The following is a 21,343-nucleotide window of genomic DNA, read 5'->3' as shown; positions in this document are numbered from 1 at the left end:
GTCCAAGCCTTATGGATGAAAACTGATAATCATTGGTGGCAATCCTATCCAGAATGTCAAATGCTTCTGCTGGTGATTTATCAAGTAATGTACCATTTGCCGAGGCATCTAGCATTATCCTCGTGGGTGCATTTACTCCATTATAGAACATCACCACTTACGTTTAATCTTTAAAACCATGATTCGCACATTTGCGAAGAAATACTTTGTATCGATCCCAACATTCATACATAGACTCGTTATCAGCTTGACGAAAAGAAGCAATGTCATTTCTCAGTTGGGTGTTCATATTCGGAGGATTATACCGCATCAAATTTTTTTTGCACAGATCAGTCTACGACTCCATTGAACCCGCTGGAATGCCACTCAACCAAGCCCTTGCTCGGTCACACAGAGAATAAGGAAATAACTTTAGTTTCAAAACATCTTTGTGCACTCCTTGTTGGCAAAAGGAATCACAAACCTCCAAGAAGTTACGAATGTAATTCCTGGCATCTTCATTTGGCTTTCCCCCAAATTGCCCTATGGAATTCAGCATATTGAACATGACAGGTTTGAGCTCGAAGTGGGCTGCCTGAATTTCTAGTGCCACAATTTCAGGACTTAAGTCATCCAGGTTTGGGTTTAAGTGATCACGAATGGCACGAGGTCGGGCTACATTCCCAGCAATTGGAATTGCCCCGGCATTCTGATCTTCCTCATGGCCAATGCCTTGATTTCTGATTTGATACATATTTGCATGTTGATCTCGTCTTCTTCTCCTAAAAAGCCTCTCGATCTCAAGTTCAACCGGTTCTAATGGCTAGTTCAAACGCCTTCTAGTCATACACCACGAAAAACCTGAAATAGATAAAGAAAACAAAAAGTAAAGATATCTAAAAAAATAAACAAGTAAAATAAAAATGCTTTGACAAAACAAATTAACTTCCAGTTGCCAATCCCCAGCAACGGCGCCAAAAACTTATCCGCTGTTTGTGAGTACTATAAATGGTGCGGATATGTGTGCAAGTATACACAATCGAACAAGTGATAAAGTGATGAGTGAGTATCGTTCTCCATAGGGATTGGGGGAAATCAAATAAGTTTTTCACGGCTCTTTACTCTGTCACCTAAGTAAAGTTAGAGATGGTATATATACAAATGATAATGTTGTGGCAAAATGAATGGATGGTATGGAAATAGAATGATAACAATGTGGTAGAAAAATGATATGTTATGGCAAAAGGAATTGTGTGTAGTGCAATCAAATAAAAATATAAAGGCAAAATAAACTGTAAATACTGGATTTGCTTATAAGAACTTTAGACTCCTCATACGACAAACTACTATGGGAATGAGTGATGGGAGTCACTACGGAAAATCTAAGTCTACTTTTCAGAATGGTCTTACTTCTATGCCTTAACTGCCCGACAGAGTTTACTAAGGGTGCCCTATGCTATCTCTAGTCAAGGGACTTGACAGATTGAAGATGCCTTGGCAAAACCGATTGGTGTTAGCTACTGCAGGGATCTTATTGGTCCAGATAACAGGATATGTCTCGGCAATACCTTTTTGCGACAGAATTAACATCTAACCTATCGCTCATGCACAACTTCTTTTAGTCGAATGAAATCCTAGCCTTATCTCTAAGGTGGATTAGGCCTAGTTACTATCTAGAACCCCTTGCTTATGTGGTTCCTCCTTAGTTTCTCTCGAAAACTAAGGATATGCTACTTATGCATTCTCTCGAACACTAAATAATCACTTAAGGAATGGCTACTCTCATAGCTCCTACAACCTTAAGGCATTAAAATTCATAAGAAAAACAGATTATAACATAGAAAAACAATCATTCATTAAAGAAAATCATAAATATCCAAAATAAACTCCCACCAAATAGGATTAGTTCATGGTGGGGTTCGAAATAAGCAAGCAAAAAACAAGTTAATCCGTTCCTTACAACCCAAATAATAAATAACGAAAGCAAAGAGTAAAGGGAAGGAGGAAAAGCCTTCGACGTGCACTGTCGGAGCTTCCCTCGGCCACCACGAACAGTCCCAACGATCTAGCTTATATCGGACGCCTAGTTCGCCACTCCCTATAGCCTGTCAACGGAGGAATGTCACGGCAAAAACGATTGACGAAAAAAGAGAGAACATTTTCTCCAAATTTTTAGGCTCTTGGCGGCTGTCTAAAAATCTCTAAGTCTCTCCAAAAAGTCAGACTTCATCTTCTATTTATAGAGGAGAATGAACCTAGAGTTTTATGTTAAAATTACACTAGCACCCTAAAGTTCATTCCTTTTATATGAGAGTCAGTGCAAAGATGGTAACTGGCCCCTCCTTTAATGTTGATTGCAGAAAACACTTTTTATGCCATGATAGCTGGCTCTTACTAAAATTATATTCTTTGACTTTTTCTGCCCAGAAATGCCGTTCGAGATGTCGCGACAATCGTATTTTGATACGTAGTCTCATCATGTCCTGGCAATTCCCTTTTGCTTATCTTTGCTCCCAAATCCTGCACATAATTAAACAAAACACCTTCCCCATAACGCAACACTAATTACAAAATAAAATGACACGGCAAACAAAATTTCACCACATACAACTATATGCTCCTAAATGCATCTATATGATCCTATATGAGCTCTAAGACAGTCAATAACTTAAGTGAAAAGGTCCCAAATATGACCTTTTTACGGAGTTATCAATATACTTTGAACTCATGTTTACAATTTGATTGAATTGCAAACAATATTTTACAGAATTGTTTTTCCTCCTAAAACAAGAAAAAGGAGAAAAACATTTTCAAACAGGACAGTCTCAAATATGAAAGGTCTGTAAATCCAAAGCTCAAGAAGCAAATGGGGAACGATTGATTCCAAGGACCGGATTGACAGACAAAACACGGGACTCCAATCCAAGAGATAAAACATAACTCATTCATGTTGCATGCATCTTAGACATACTTAAGAGCATCACATTTATCATTTTTAGCACACATAATTTTTGACTGCTTTTAGAGTCAAGTTTCAAGTTCAAGATGAAAGATACTCGATTCAAAAGCACATTCAAAAATTGATGGTGGTTGCTCAACTTCACAGCGAAGGGGCGACTATTAACAAAAAACTTTTCAGTTTCATTCAGAGTCAAATTCAACTTCACAGCGAAGGATATTAGATTCGAGACAACACAAGCTCAACTTCACAGCGAAGGAGCGACTGACTATCAACAAACAACTTTTCAGTTTCATTAAGAGTCAATTTTAACTTCACAGCGAAAGATATTCGACTCGAGACAACACAAGCTCAACTTCACAACGAAGGGGCGACTGACTGTCAACAAACAACTTTTCAGTTTCATTCAGAGTCAATTTCAACTTCACAGCGAATGATATTGGACTCGAGGCAACACAAGCTCAACTTCACAGTGAAGGGGCGACTGCTGTCAGCAAATAACTTTTCAGTTTCATTCAGAGTCAATTTCAACTTCACAACAAAGGGAATCGTGTCCACCCGCAACATACAATACTTGGATTTAAACTTCACGACGAAGGATATTCAAGTCAAGGCTCAACTTCACGACGAATGGGCCATCCACGATTTCAACTCCACGACGGAGGATATCGTACCCACACATCCACGATTTCAATACACGATGGAGGATATCGTGCTATTTGAGGCTCAACTTCACGACGAAGGGGGCTTCCCTGTTTCAGAGCCAATTTCAACTTCATGGTGGAAGATATTGGACTCGAAACAATACAACTTACTTGGATTTCAACTTCATGACGAAGGATATCCAATTCCAGGCTCAACTTCACGACGAAGGGGCCACCCGCGGTTTCAACTTCATGACGAAGGCAATCGTGCTCACCCGCAACATTCATATTTAGATTGACTCAACTTCAGGACGAAAAATATCCAATTCAAAGCTCAACTTCACAGCGAAGGGGTGTCTGTCAACAAATAACTTTCCAGTTTCATTCAGAGCCAATTTCAACTTCACGGTGAAGGATATTGGACTCGAAATAACGCAACTTACACAAGATTGGATTTTAACTTCACGGCGAAGGATATCCAATTCAAAGCTCAACTTCACGACGAATGAGCTACCTACGATTTCAACTTCACAACGAAGGATATCGTACCCAAAAGATTGACCCAACTTCATGACGAAGGAGTCATCACAACAAACACTATCAAGTCTCAAATCAAAGAGAACCAGACAAAAACTTGTTGTCTTTTTAGTCTTTGCCCTATCCTTGTTAACACAAGAATGTGCAAAGAGGGGCAGCTGTAGACACCTGTTTTTGTTCGGGTTTTAAAAAATATTTATTTTATTTATTATTATTATTATTATTATTAATATTAATATTTTTTATTTTTTGTAGGCCTCATACACTACCCACCATTATCTCCACCACTTTCACCACGAATCACGTGGGTTTTGTTTTTTCATGGGAGTTGTGGACCACTCCCCCCTCAAGCTCACTGCTCTCCACTTTCAAAGGGACTTTTAGTATTTTTTAATTTAAAAGGGGAACTGCACAAAGGAAAAAGGGGTGGAAATCTGAAAGAAGTCTCTGATGAACAATATATCAACTTCAATGATTTCTTCGCCTTCTTCTGCTTTCTTGGCTCCAACCAGCTTCAATTCAAGAACCATAATGTTTCAGTTCCACTGAAAAGCCTCCGTATAGTTAAATGTATAGCTACTCTTCAAGAACAACAAACTGCTTACAAGACAAAGGTTTCTCGCAATACGAACATAGCCAAGCTTCAAGCTAGTTACCTGTTTCCAGAAGTTGCTAGAGGAAGAGCTGCACACTTGCTAAAGTACCCGAATGCACAAGTGATTAGCCTTGGAATCGTGGTTATAGAGTTGAACAAGGTGAAAAAGCATTGAGAGCAGCCATTGGTCTTTCAGAGTATGAATTTAATACTGCTTGCATAACTGAACTTTTCCCAACTCGTTCGCATACCGTTACAGCTCAGGTTTCTAGACCTTTGTTGCTCGTGATTATGTGTTATACTGTTGCTATTATTCAGGGCATGGATGTGTACGGTTACTATAGATTAATGAGATTCACGGTTATAGATTTTATGGGCATATTGGTTCTATGATTTAGTGGGTTTACATAGATCGTACTTGTCTCTTGCTGTTGTTTCCTTCCTCATCAAGGATATTTGGGTGGTTTGCACAATAACCGGAGTTCTCTCCTCCAACGATTGAGAATGAATTTCAATTACCATTACTGTGGATTATGGACTTTTCTTATAGTTCTTTAAAGACAGTAACTTACCACTCCTATACTTTTATATTTGATCTACTTTTGTGTTTTTCATTTTAAAGTGCAATACATGGGTATTTGAATTTCTTATTTCTATATTGCTTTATGAGACAAGCCACACTTCTCAATATTTCACGATCTAACCTTTTTTTTATATGTAATTTCAATCGATCAAAGGTAATTATTTTGAATTGAATTTTTTAAATTTTTATTTAAATTTTTAAATTTTTGCAATTAAGACAACCAATAAATTAATTAGTACCGAGAGGGCAGTACAAGGGTGTTAATCCTTCATTGACTGTAACCGACTCTCGAACCCGACACGTTTCTGGTAAAACGCAGATCAGGTAAGATGGTGACCGATCCACCTAAATGTTTTTAAAATGATCGGTGGCGACTCCTAACACTCATTTTTCAAGTCGAAGCCCAATTCCGGGCCCAACCGAAAGACGGCTGCGACACATATCATTGAATGATGTTTTTGACATGTTTCCCTTTAATGAAAAACGTTCTTTTCTCGGACCATTTAATACACAATGACAAAACTTTTCAGAGCTCAATCACTTCCAGAAATTTTTCAATGATATATCACTTCATTTCAATTATATATCAGACAAATGAATGGTGTTTTTACTATATTTAATAAAAATTATAAATATGACCATAGGAACTCATCACCTCAACATGATGAGTTTCATGATTTTTATCAATATATGTTCAAAATAAAAACACTCTAAAATTAAAAAAATATATTATTTTAATAGAACTCGTCAAGTTGACATGACGAGTTTCGAGAGAAATGTTAAAATATTGAATCCAAATGTTGGGTCCAATAAAATATATTTTCTTGTTGAACTCAACGTGATTGTTCCACAAACACTATAACATTTGTCGTAAATTCCTAAATAATCTCTTGTCAGCTGTCCATTGTATATGACTAATATTTTAATTCGTTTTCCGTTATGGGGAAAGAAACCATTGTTTATATACATATGCAATGCATCTATTTATGTAGTCTTATCGGCAACTAATATATATATAACGATACACCTTAGTGACGCATAAATATCTATCTAATATAACCTTAGTGGTAAGATAAAAATACACGTGTACACCGTTATTGCCCTAATGGAGAGATATACATGGATACCCGATATTATACACGCTACCCTAGTGACGATTTGTAGACATAGTTTTAATGCTTAGTATACTTATGGTTTGTATTTATGATGACTTCGATCCATGTTGAAAAATAAAAGATATATTAAATAACGGTTGTTTAGGTGATCCAATATGATACACCAAACTCAATTAAATTTAAGGTGTTACATCAAGAGATAATAAGATATATCAATATTTAAAAAGCTATTTTAATGACCACTTATGAAAAAATAATGACAAAATTTATTATTAAATGTTTAACGTGTCAACAAGTGAAAGGTGAAATATTAAATGTTTTCCGAATTGCTTCAACCAATCACTATTCCGCAATAAAAGCGGCAAGGAGTCACGATGACTTCGTGAGCGGAGTTTCAACCAAAACCTGTCTTACAAAATAAAGGATATACGTTGGAGGCACGTACTGTTTGATTGTTGAAGAAATGAACCAGGTTAGGTGCATGATGGGGTCTGATAAGGTACCGACGATTTATAATCAAATGCATGCTTTTCCCTTTTTGACTTGGGAACCTTAACAATCCTTCCTGCTGATTGTTCTAACCAAAACAAATAATAAACTTTTGTTCTACTCAACTTTCTCCATCCTTGTGTTTGATATTCAAATGTAGGGCTCTTACTTTAATTTTCATTTAAGTCAAACATACTATGAAGCAGTGGGCCTTAAAGCTTCGGCTAACTTTTTTTTTATCAAACAGGCTAACTCACTAAGGCCCAAACTATTAGACCAATACTCAGCAGAGCAAAACCTTTTTTGGAAGTTAACAATCAGATAGTGATTTCCATATTTAAATAGAATGAGATGAAAATGAAAGTTTTAGGAATATAAGAAGTAAACTCATTGACCTAATATGCCAATGCAGTGTACTATATTCCGTATTGATATCTATAACTCTTATGTCTAAGTCGATATAAGCAACAACATTAAGCCTAAAGACGAGATGTTTCCAGAAACCCACAACCAGGGATTTAAATAGCGTTCGCGGCCGTATTTTCTGTCGCGTGGTTGCGGACATAACAGATACCATCGTTGTTACTACAGGTGTCGCGGTCGTGATTTTTTTTAAATTTCGCACAACTTATTCTAAAACATAATAATAATAATTATAATTATAATTATAATTAGTCATTTTTTTTAATGATTTTTAGAATATTTTCTAAGCGAAAATGACATATATTTAATTACACTAGTTTAACATGATAATCAAAATGTAATGAACTATGAAAAATGAAGGTTAAAATTTTGAGTGGAATTTTGAATAAACTTAAAGAATAAGACTAAATTAAATAGAATTAAAATAAAAGTATAAACTTAAATAACACAAAATTAAGACTGAATTAAATAAAAACTAAAGTTTATATTCTAAAATAAGAATTTAATTATAAATTTTAAAAAGTGTAAGGGATGACAAATTAATATATCTCTTAAAAATATATTTTAAAATTTATTTAAAAAAATAAAAAATGGGAAATGAGAAATGAGATGGGTGGCCAGACATATATTGATTTTTGAATTAAAACCCAAATATAATAATTAAAGAAAACTCCAGAAGCCTCCTAAAGTTATCTCTATCTCTCTAATTCTCCATCATTTTCAACCTTTCATTTCTCATTTCCATCTACCATCTACTCCACCATATTCATCAGTGGTGGAGAGAATTAGATCTAGGGATAAAAACTTTTTTTTTTTTTTAATTTCTTACCTTCACAAATATAATCTGAAGTCCGCTCCGTTGTTGCTCAATCTCTTTTCCGATTTGATCTTTGCGTGAATGGTATCTTGTTGGATGTGCTCTCTTTTTTTATTTTTAGTTTTTAAGTTTACAGAGCTTTTTTATTTCTTCTATGTTTTTGCCAGATGAGCTTTGTGTTTTTTTTTTTATTGAGAATTCCATATTTTTTTACTCGTTTATTTTTTATTTTCTATAGTAATGGTTGAAAAACAGTAATATCATCCGTTATCGATGCTATTCACTCTTACCCGTTAAATTGCTGGTGCGATGAACCGCTATCGACGTTATTCCGCTACCCACCGTTAAATTCAACAATATAAAATAACAACTGCTATAGCGTTTGTGGTCCGCTATTTGAAACTTGCCCACAACTACTACATGCTCAACTCTAACAGGTTGATAAGTAACAATTTCAGGCTAAACTATTTTACGATCAACGACATGCTATCCTCTTGCCCTCTAGATAGCTTGTGTTTTCAAATGTCCATTAATTGCCAGGATCAGTAAGATAATAATGACAATAGAATGATCACACAATAAAAGAACACATTAAGATTTTTAATGGAAAATCCTAAAAGGAAAAAGTCATGACTAAAAGAAGAAATATCGAAAAACAATAAAAATACAATAGGATTCCGGTTACACACGACCTTCAAAGCTTAATTGACTAACTTCTAACTAAAAAGGAATCTTGTTTAACAAAAAGTCTACTTAAACTAGGTTTACTTCTAATAAAAAGATGAATAGCCTTGGACTGATTCAATGTACGATAAGGTCCTTACAGTTGCGCTTCGCCCCACACCCGAGCCGAGATTAGCTCAGCCTGAGGACCTCTGCAATCACATTGATCCCCTTTTTCCTCAATTTTATTTTTCAGTCAACCGGATTGCATTGTCAACTTTTGAAGTCGAACCAAGACAAAACTCGGATCACGAAACTTTAACATCTATCGACAAGTAATACTACCTCTACCAACTAACACGCTAACTGCCTATTTTGTAAAGGTCGTTCAAGTACCAGGAGAACTCGATAAGCACAGTTCCAATAAACTAGCCTATAAAGTTTGCCACACTGCCAAACCACCCCGATTAGTAATAGATTCATCTAAAATGGTAGCTTCAGTAGCTGTTCTATGACACCGATAACATTTTGTGTTTATAGAGATTTAGCTACATATCCAATAGTTTGGAACCAATAAATACAGTTATTTTAATAATATCACAAGACTGGCTTTTATGACTGAGAATCCCATTTTAAGGGTCGTCAATTTGTCACATCTTCAACTGCTAACATTACTAGAACTCTTCAATCTACCCTTGAAGCATAGAGAATACCATAGAACATAAAGCAACATACAAATTTGATCAAAAAGAGATTGCAGCCCATAAGATTAAACAGCTAAACATGTAATCAAACACTTGGATATTAAAACATATAGTGAGTGATTCAGCTACAAATAGAGCAAAGGACCAAACCGTTCTCATTACAGTCCGTACACCTGACCACCACCATGTTCCTCCCCGACTCTTGTGTCACCACCGCCATCTTACAGCTACCGTTGCACCGAAAGCAGGGCAAAAGTTTCACATCCCCACAGCCATCACAAACCTCCCCTGCTCTTTTCTTCGGCAAACCCTTAATTAAATCCCCAAAACAACCTTGCGCCACCATCCTCATCACTTCCTCCGCTCCCCCAACGTGCCTCCCCTTAATGAAAACCTGAGGCGGCGTCGCTTGGTTTGTCCCGTTCAATAATTCCCGCAACTCTTCCTTGAACCCTCGATCCATCGAAATATACCGCTGGAAAATAACAACCCCGTAGCATTCAGTCGCTGATCTAACCGCATTGCAGTCTTCGAATGTCTTACGGATTCCCCTGAACGTCGTCGTATCAAGCACCACTCTGTTTTCTCCGTTTGGTGGACATACATTCTCGAATTTGTCGAGCGGCGATGGTTTCAAAACAGCTTCACTTCCGGGATCGTATTTTTTAACTCGAAAAATGAGTCTTCGTGACTGTGCCTTTTTTGTTCAAATTAGGATCGGCGTTTTCCTTCTCGGGGAGCATTGTGTTTGGGAAAAGGAAGCTCTCGGCCTGGAATTTCTCCAGCAGCGAAGATCGTGAGACCCGCGGCTTTGGAACGCTGCCGCTTTGAGAGAAACGGAAGCTATCGGCATCGAGTCCGGACATGAGCTCCCAAGAGTTACTGATCTCGGGTCGAGCAGGGACGAGTCTGGGCTCTGACCAGAGCGATTTGGACTCACTAAAGGTGGATTCGGAGGTGAAAGATGGCTCTGGAGAGGGCGGCGTACCGGTGGATTGCGACGGTGGATCAAGTGTGAGTAGCCCATACGTGGTAGACGTGAGCGAAACAATGTGGTGAACGAGTGCTGTGCTAGCGTGTTGAGTGAACTCGTCGTCCCGGTTCAGCAAATTAGATGAAATTCAACCCATTGCCACAGCAAAAGGGGAAACTAGTTGATGAAGAGAGATGCAAAGATACAGGCAATTTCTTTTTCCCGAGCTTGGGGAGAATCAGAGTCGGAGAAAGAGAACAATATAAAGAAATTGGATAAATTAATTGATTGGAGACATAAATAGTAAATTATTTGAATGATAAATTAATTTAAATTTTAAATGAAGTTTAAAGTTTTGTTTTTTTTATTAGTTTAAGAAGAAAAAGTGAAGGGTACAAGGAAAACGTGAGTTATTCAAATCTATTTTTGGTTGGAGACAGAGTTTGGCAAATGACAGCCTGAGTTTGGGCTGTCAATTTAAACAATTCAAACTAAACGTGAATAGTTACTGCAACATGTGTCCGCAGTGCATCCCATATTTTTATTTAAAATAATATTTTTTAATTAATCACTTATATTTGATTTATTGACCGACTAATCCAGATCGGATACTGCAAAGGCGGGAACGACCCTCCCAACCTAATTTGTTACATTCGAAAATGCCAGGATTCGAACCCTGACCTTGTTTAAGGAACTTAGTGTCTCACCCCACTAGATCAACTGGTTGTTGGTAAACTTTTTTAATTATTCAATAAAATAACATTTAAAAAATATTTTAAGAAAACACTATTCTTTTTTAACACTTCAATTATGTATTTTAAAACATTTTAGGCACGTCATAGTTTATCGACATTTTTTTTAAACTTTTAAAATAGTAGTTATATATGTCCATTGATGTGTGAGATATATTACGTGATACTAATATTGTTTGATTCATGTTATAGATGAAATTTAAGGGCGGGTGGGACAGTCGTCCTCATAAAATTTTTAAATTCTTTTATATTCTAGATTATTTATGTATATTTTCTATTAATAATGTATTTTCCTCTAAAATTTTATAAGTTCATTCTTTATTAAAATTTTATAAATTTGTTCTTTAACATAAAATCTTATGTCAGCCAGCCTTTCATTAAGTATGACTTTAAATATCAATAATTGTGAAGTTTGTGATAGTATGATGCTTTATTAGCATGTCATTGTGTAGAGTAAGTTGATCACAATTAAACTTGTTTAAATTGTGATTTTAACCATCTCTGCATATGATATGGTACCATCGGTCAGTATCATTATTATATATGTATAGTATCAATAATGGGTCAAGGTATCAGTATTAGATTGAGTTTTGAAATTTGAAAAAATAATTTAGTATTAATGTATTTCATATAGTATGCGTACTATTCTAAGAAAATATTAATATTGAATGAACAATATCGATGTCATCAATGAATAAAGTTTGATATTGTTTAATTTAATTCTTGATTGATTGGTGATGATTATGAAATGATTCCAAAGTATGCTGATTTATCCAGATTGGTCCATAATGTATGAGACTTTAATGATCATTTAGTCCCTAAAATTCATAAATTTATTAATTAAATATCTTATATCCGAATTAGGTTAAAAATATTGATTATGGTTAGTTGTGTTATATCGTCGATTTGATTCTCAACTAGATCAGGTTGAGGGTGTCACAAATATTTTCTTATCAGTATCAATACTCCATTTATTTTATCAATATCAATACTCCATTTATTTTATCAAACATCAAGTACAAAATTATTATTGATACTTAATCAAAGTGTTGATACCGTCTAGTAGAGTACTGATACTTCATCAAGAGTATCGATACTCCATCAAGAGTATCGATACTCCATCAAGAGTATCGATACTCCATCAAGAGTATCTATACTTAAGTGATACATGCATCACAAGACTCACATAAAAGGAAGATGGACTAACACTTCAAAGAGATCGATATGACAAAGCATTGGAAAAGAAGAACATCAAAGAAATAGACTTATGACTACTTTTTGAATGGGATCCTGATATTATTTCGTCAACATTTCTTCTAGAGTTACGACCGTCTGTATATTATCTTTCCAACGGTTCTTGAATAACCTCAATCCGATATCGGTAACTCAAGATAAGTCAATTTCAGTGAAGACAATGCATGAAGAAAATCATATACGGGATTAATACGAGATTTTATAAATATTACAAATTTTTAATATTTTTATTGATTATTTGTAATATAATATAATATATGATGATGTATTATCTTTTAGGATTTATTATTTTATTATTTATTTTGTTCTTATTTTATTACTTAGTTAGATTACAACTAGACCTACTCCAAATCTATATAAAGGAGGCTCTTCCCACCATTGTAAACATCATATTTTTTTTAATAATAATACAACGTGCGTATGTTTTTGCAAGATCTAATTGTCTTGTGCATTCGAAGATTCTTTTCCTTTGAGTTCTTTTCAAGTTCTTGAGAGAGAGATCTTCACACTCTGATTTGCCTTCTCATTGCGATTAGGAAGGCTGGTTAGATCCATATTATTGAGTTTGCCTTCTCATTCATATTAGAAGGGTTCGATAGGAATTTATCCAACTATTTTCATCTTTCACAATTCATCTTCACCTTCCTCCATTGTTTCCACCCATCATACAAAACCCTAGGGTTTTGTGTTAAGCACCATACCTACCTAGGGTAAATTTTCAAATCATTTTTACCATCAATCCGACCATCCGATTTCAATTTCTTCTTCACCATTGTGATCCTTATTCCATTATCTTTTCAAAGAGCATCTACTCATCCAAATCCAACTACAAATTATCCTTGCCACCACCTATAAGGGATATAAGCTTTAACTTTTCATTACAATTCCTTATCTTTTAATTATCCTTGTTTTTACTTGTCTTATTCTCTTATTGTCTTAATCTTATCTTTTGTTTCAATTCCAACAGCCTTAAATCTATTCAAAATCTAATTTTTCGTCGCTCACATCTCCTTCACATCCTCTCATTCTTTAATAGAGTCTAGATTTGATTCTTCAATGAAGAGTAACGATCATCATCTGTTGCCACTTCTCTATCATTTGGTATCAAATTTAGGATGATTCTTGAAGATAATCAAGCACTTTGGATTGTTCTTGCAAACATACAACACCAAGGTATCCTAACGGAGAGACAAGTTCATCGTTTTCAAGTTCTTTTTCTCTTTTTTTCAGTTTGGTTTTAATTCATTCTTGTTAGTTTTTTATTTTTCATTGAAAAAAGCACAAAAAAGAGAAAAATAAAAAATAAAAAAAATCCAAAAATCCAAAAGATGTAAACGAAGGAATTTGAGGCCGATTTTTTTACAAGAACATTCTTCATTCTAATATAGATCTAAAGTCCAAAATTCAGGTCAACCAAACATCAATAGAGCCCTCTGATTCATTGTTCAAGATTGTTTGATAGATTTGAGCACTAGTCCTTGATGAATTTTCGTAGCACTTTCCAGAAAGAATTTAGTTCTTAAAATTTTCATATTGCAACTAGATCCATTGGAAGACATTAAAAAATTCAGATTTTTTGGGGATAAAAATCCCTTCATAAGAATTGTTCAAGTTGATCATGCATTTGATCGGAAAATTTGGGGACTTTTCATTGACAAATTATTTTAGAATTTTCCAGAAAGAGTTCGGTGTTGACATTTTCTAAATCCAAACTAAACTCATTGGAAGAAATCCATGAAAAGTTTCAGAATTTTTGGAGATCGGCAACACCCTAAAAACGTTGCTCAATTTGATCCAACAATCCAATTTTTTCCGGGATTAGATTTTTCCGAACTTTTCTTTAACTCTTATTGCCTTAGGTTCTTTTTTCATTCTTTTTCCTTATTCCTCTACATCATCTAACACATTTTTCTTCCTTTTTTTAGTAGGATTCGAAGAGTTTGTACACTTATTCTTCTTTGCATTTTAGTTCTCTTGGACTCATACCTTTCTTTGGCTTCTTAGAGCTTTTAAGTAACGTTTTTCCCTTTGTTAGCGATTAAACTCCAATATGAACGTTGAAAAGATTTTTGGAGAAGAGATTTTTAAAGAGTACAAGGTCAACTTTCTTGCCTCTCGTTGTGTTACTTCTTTGGAGTGACTTGTGAGGTTTCTTTTTTTTTCTTTTTTCACTTTAAATTTTTCTTGAGAGTGCGACTTTCAGGATGACAAAAGATGTAAAAGAATCCAAGGCATTACGAGGCCTCATGAATGCCATTGCTTAAAACAAGAACGTACTTAATGGACTTCAGTAATGAATGGATGAACTCAAATTCACCACAAGAAGACAACAACAACAACCATCGATTGATCAACTGAGACAAGCTGACGAAAACCAACCGAACAATGTGATGGTTCATAGACAAGGACAACCTCGGCTTCAAATGTGATTAATGTTTAAGTTATACATTATTTTATGATTAATTACTCCTTGATTATATAATTTTAGTTGCTAAATTGGGCCTTTTCATTCATTTTCGATGCATGAAATTGAATTCTAGAAGTTATGCTAAGAACAACGAAATCATGCAATTTTTGATTTTTCTAGATTCATGGCCGGATTAGTGAGCACGAGTTGGGACATGACACACTCGACATGGCATCTAGTTAGCAAATGATGTGGCAATGATGTGTTAGCTGATGTGGCAGGTGTTATGGCGCCTAGTCAATAACATCTAGAAGGCACAATCAACAGCTTCTAGAAGATCCAATCAGCAGTGGTGTGGAGAAGAAGACTTAGCTGAATTTTTTAATTTAAAATTAGGATTTATTTTATTTTTGTTTTAGGAATTATCTTTTTAGTTTTAAATTTTATCTTTTAGGTTTTTTGAGGACTATAATACCCCATTGGGGTAAGCCTCTAATCATCGACTTCTCATCCATAATATATTCAACTCTTGTTTTTTTCTTTAAGCTTTTATAAAAGTTTTTTTTTCTTTTCAAGTTTTTAGTTTACTTTCTTAAAATGCTAACCATGAATTCAATCATGCTTAGCTAAGTTTTTCATAGCTAAAGGCCAAAGCAATGACTCGATTCTAAGTTGTGAGGATCGAAAAGCGCTTCATACCCTCAAGGGTTACATTTTCAATTTTCATAAATCAAGGATCAGTATCGACCATCCTTTTATAATAAAGGCAATTTCATTTCAAAAAGTGCACGTTGGAATTGGATTTCAATTTTGATTAATAGTTAGGAGGAATGGTCCAACTTGTGGCACATTCGACTTCTTGTGAACACACTTAGTGGTGGTTCGCTATGGGAAACTAAAATTGGGTTAAATTATCAATTGAGACGATAGAATCCAAGTCGAGTTTTTCCAGAATTCAAAAGCATTGAATTAATAAGCGATTGTTGCTATCAACTCTCAAAGAGTTGAGTTATGAAAATTGATTTTAGATTCTCGATTCATTTGAGAGAAAAACAAGTTACAAGGGTTGGGATCTGTAGACTGTAATCAACATGAGCCTAGAGGTAAAATCCTATTCAATGATCGATTAAAATCGAGGTAAAAGTTTTAGCCCAAGGTTGATTTTTACTGGTTGAATTTTATTTTCTTAATTTAATATTTTATTTTATTTCAATCATTTTTATTACCTTACTTCAACTCTCCAAAATATCCCCTCTAATTTCTTTTACAAATCACATATGAAGCAAGATCAAAAGCGAGGAAATCGTCAAACTCCTAGCCCCTATGGATTGACCATTACTCTCACTATTCTACTTATTCTTATTTATTTTATTGAGATTAAAGCTATTTATTTTGACATAATAACGATGCGTGTCAAAATTGGCACCGTTGCCAGGGACTACGGTGGATTTATTGATTTAATTTTTCTTATTTTTGATTTACAACCAGGAAGAATCCGGACACATTAGAAGAATTTGATCCAGAAATTGAAGTGCGAGCGAGATGAATTCACGGGCAGACACTTCAGGAGAAAAGAAAGAAACGATAAGAACAAGCAAGTTCAGAAGACACAACTGATGCCATATACGAGGAATCAATAGATTCCATGAAACCCACCAACTTAATCGACGCCGATAACAAACCCATTGTCGATCCGACTCACAACTTACAACATCCAAAACCAATGGGCGACCAGACCATCTGTGAACTAGCCCCAACTCATGCGATACAACAACCAGTCTACCTCACTTTCATTCAAGGCGGCAATCCATTCTAACTTAAGACGAACTTGATACATTTACTTCCGACCTTTCACGACCTTTTTAGAGAAAGTCCACACAAGCACTTAGCCGAATTTCATTTGGTCTTTTCAAGCATGAAATCTCAAGGAGTATCCGAAGACCAAATTAAATTACGACATTTTCATTTTCTCTTTTTGACATTGGAAAAGAATGACTATTTTTCTTACTATCAAATTCGATAAATACTTGGGCTGATTTAAATCGTAATTTTCTTGATAGGTTTTTCCCAGCAGTGAAGGCAAGTGAACTAAGGTGAAGCGTCCTATGATTAAACAAAAGAACAAGGAGTCGCTTTATATCTACTGAGAGCGATTCAAGAAGCTATGTGCGAGCTGTCCACAACACGGATTGACTGAACAAACACTTCTACAATATTTGTATCAAGGTTTGCTTCCCATAGAGATAAAAATGATCGACTCTGCTAGTGGGGGAGCTCTCATCAACATGACACCAAACCAATCAAGGGAGTTAATTTCAACGATGACAGCCAACTCTTAGTAGTTTGGCGCCATGAGTGAACCTAGTTGACGAGTTCACGAGGTAATTACCTTTTCACTAGAAGATAAAATCGATAAATTAACTAATATTGTTAATTCCCTTGTTGTAGAAAAGAACGGATCAGCCAGAGTATATGGGATTTGTACGATGCCAAACCACCCAACCGGTTGCTTCCCACCACTATAAGAAGAAGTGAGCACATAAGTGAATGTTGTGAGTAATTTTTAGGACCTTCCCAAAGCCTTATAATCCCCATAGAAATACATACAATATGGGGTGGCAATATCATCCTAGTTTTAGGTATGCGCAAAACCAGAGGCCAAATCAAACTTACCAAATGAGGTCGTCTCCCCCGTAACCATATCAACCACCAAAAAGTTTACTAGAGTCACTCGTGGAACGATTGGCACAATCCTAAGAAAAATTTTAGAATCGCACAGAGTCACACTTAGAAGAAATTGAAAAACAAATCAGTCAATTGGCACAAACTGTAGGCCACTTAGAATCATATGGAAAGTTTCCCTCTCAGACCGAAGCAAACCCACGGGAGAATGTAAGCGCCATCTCTCTTAGAAGCAGAACAATTGTCAAGCAACCAGTCTAAAAGGAGGTTGATGCCAAATCCCATGAAGACGATGAAGCAAGTGACACTAAATCCCAAAAGGAAAATGACGCCACAACTCAAAAAAAGGAAAATTTGGTACCCGAATCCGTATCATCCCAATATGTCATACCACATCTTTTCCTATCAAGATTCATAAAGAAAGACAAGAAAACCAAGGAGAAGAAGATCCTAGATGTCTTCTGGAAAGTTGAGATCAATATCCCACTCCTAAAAGTAATATGAAAGGTCCCAAGGTATGCCCGTTTCCTTAAAAAGCTTTGTACTACTAAAGGAAGACTTACTGGGCATGAGAAAATAAACCTTGGAGAGTACATTTATGTGGTTATGACCCAATGGCTTCCACTAAAGTTGAAGGACCAAGGCATGTTCGCCATATCTTGTAAAATCAGTAAAGTGGGAATTAAGAGGGCGATGTGTGATTTCAGAGCCTCAATAAATCTGATGCCTTTATCCGTTTACAGCACTCTTTCAGCCAATCCATTTAATGACACAATAGTTACCATTCAATTAGCAGATCACTTAGTTATCTACCTAGAAGGACTCTTGGAGAACGTCTTAGTAAAAGTAAATAAGCTAATATTTCTGATCGATTTCTATGTCGTCGACATGGAAAATGACTGCTCAAATACTTTATCTGAGATTCTCCTTGGGTGAATTGTCCTTAGCACTACCAATACAAAAATTGACGTGAGAAGTGGTATTCTTACAATGGAATTCGATGATGAGATCATTAAATTTAATGTTTATAGAGCGCTGTAGTTTCTTGAAAATACTCAAAGTATTAATTTTATTGATGTGATTCAACCTGTGGTTGATGAATTTATTGAAACTAACTTTGTCGATAAGTTTTGCAGAGAATTGGACGACTTTGATGGTGAATTTAGGGAGTTTGAACTAACTTTTTCCATTAATTCTATTTGTAACTGTATTGCGTGCGCATAAAGAAGATCTTGTAACTTGTATGCACAAGATTAAGATCGAAGAAGGAGCTAAACCATCATAAGAAGGATAACGCTGACTAAATCCACTGATGATGGAAGTGGTAAAGAAGAAAATTCAAAAGCTTCTTGATGCCGATGTTATCTATCCGATCTCGGATAGTAGTTGGGTAAGTTTGGCTCATGTTGTACCTAAGAAGATCGGTGTTACGGTAATCAAAAACCTGGAAGGTGAGTTAATTCCAACTAAAGTACAAATGGGTGGCGAGTCTGCATAGATTTCAGGAAGTTGAACTCTCTAAGTCACAAAGATCACTTTCCTTTACTTTTTATTTATAAATTAATAGAAAGATTAGTTGATAAAACTCACTATTGACGTCTTGATGGATTTTCAAGTTTCTTCCAAATCCTGGTGGTGCTTGAAGATCAAGAAAAGAAGATGTTCACATGCCCTTTTGGAACGTTCTCTTATAGGTGAATGCCCTTCAGACTGTGCAATGCGCCTACCATATTTCAACGTTGCATGCTTAGCATTTTTTTTATTTTGTCGAGAAAGGTATAGAGGTATTCATGGATGACTTCACGGTATACGATAATATTTTTTCTGAATGCCTTTTTAATTTATCAAATGTTTTAAAGCGGTGCCTAGAATACAACCTTGTTTTAAACTATGAAAAATATCATTTCATGGTCGATAAAAGGTTGATTCTAGGATATATTGTTTATTCTAATGGTATTGCGGTCGATAAAGCCAGGAACTATGTCTATTCGCTCACTCCCTTTAGCTCACTACGGTAAGGGAAATACATTTTTTTGTCCATGTAGGATATTATCGATGGTTTATCAAGGACTTTTCAAATATAACACAATCGTTATGCAATCTTCTCCAAAAAGACCAAGCTTTTGACTTTAATCTGGAGTGGTAAAAAACGTGAAACACATTGAATGAAAAGCAAATCACAACACCAATTGTACAACCACCAAACTGGGAATATCCATTCAAGCTGATGTACGATGCCTCTGACACTAGCGTTGGCATGGTTCAAAACAAAAAATTGGCAAGGATCCACACGTCATTGCATATGCATCCCACACCTTAGAATCAACTCAAAGAAACTATTTTACAACCGAAAAAGAACTTCTTGCCACACTGTTTGCTTTATAAAATTTTTGATAAAAGAAGAAGGGCGAGAAAACTTAGCAACCAATCACTTGAGCCAAATTCCTATAATCTCATGCGACCCGTCAATTAAAGAAGAATTTCCAGAAGAACACTTAATGTTGGCGCGACAAAAAAATTTTCTATGGTTTCCCAACATGGTGAATTACTTAGCCACGGGTAAAATTCTGATACACTTACCAAGAGTAGTAATTAATTGAATCAAGAAGGAATCCTTATTTTACATTTGGTATTACCCTTATCTTTGGAAGCACTACTCTGGTCAGGTAATCCAGCGTTGTGTCACTGAACAAGAGGTGAACTCAAGTTTTAATTTCTGTCATTCATACTCGTGAGGCGATTATTTTGGACCGAAACATACAACTAACAAGATCTTAGAATGAGGTTTATTTCAGTTGAATATTTTTAGAGATGCTTATTTTAATTACAAATCATGTGTAAAGTGTCAAAAAGCAGGTAATATGAGTAGTAGAAATTAAATTCCTTTAAATCCAATCTATATATGCGAAATTTTTTATGTATGGGGTCTTGATTATACTAGTCATTTCATTTAATCTTTTGGTAACACTTATATTATTCTCGCTATTGACTATGTTTCGAAATGGGTTGAAATGAAATTAACTTGCAATAATGATGCGAGAACTAGTTTTAATTTTCTGAAAATTTTTATTTTTTTCCAGGTTTGGCACACCAAGGGAGATTATCAATGACAGAGGAGCCCATTTTATTAATCGCATTATCAAGATGCTTATGAATGAGTTTAACGTGACATAAAGAATCACCACAGCTTACCATTCGCAAACAAATGAGCAAGTGAAAGTGTCAAATCTTTAAATTAAGGCAATTTTAGAAAAGATTGTCAAGCCAGATCGGAAAGATTGGAGCTTAAAGTTACCCGATTCGCTTTGGGCATATTGAACAACTTATAAAGGGCCGATTGGGATGTCTACATACCACCTTGTTTTTGGTAAACCATGCCATTTTCCAATTGAACTAGAACATTGAGCCTATTGAGCAGTGAAGCAATGCAATATGGAAATGAAATCAATAAGAGAAATTCGAAAACTACACATTCAAGAGTTAGAAGAAATCAAACGAAACACTTACGTTAGAGCCCAAATTTTTAAAGAAAATATGAGAGAGTTCCACGATCGAAGAATACCCTTTAAATCATTTAATTTTAATCAAAAGGTTTTGTTATTTAATTCTAAACTTATGTTTTTGCAGGTAAACTACGATCAAAGTGGCTAGGACCATTTACGATGAATTATATTTTTCCTCATGGCATAGTGAAGATAGAAGATAATTCAGGAGAATGGTTCAAAGTGAATGGTTGAAGATTAAAGCCATATTACGAACACTCTCCA

The 21,343-nt window shown here is 35.2% G+C and overlaps 1 pseudogene; it reads right to left on the bottom strand.

Annotated features, from left to right (window-relative positions):
• Nucleotides 1–9,629: 9,629 nt before the first annotated feature.
• LOC120171856 lies at nt 9,630–10,638 on the bottom strand (annotated as a pseudogene).
• Between the last annotated feature and the right edge of the window lie 10,705 nt (nt 10,639–21,343).

This window comes from Hibiscus syriacus, unplaced genomic scaffold (assembly GCF_006381635.1).
Source record: "Hibiscus syriacus cultivar Baekdansim isolate YM2019G1 unplaced genomic scaffold, ASM638163v2 tig00111837_pilon, whole genome shotgun sequence".
In the NCBI taxonomy this organism is placed as follows: domain Eukaryota; kingdom Viridiplantae; phylum Streptophyta; class Magnoliopsida; order Malvales; family Malvaceae; genus Hibiscus; species Hibiscus syriacus.
This window is presented reverse-complemented; position numbering and strand designations above follow the sequence as displayed.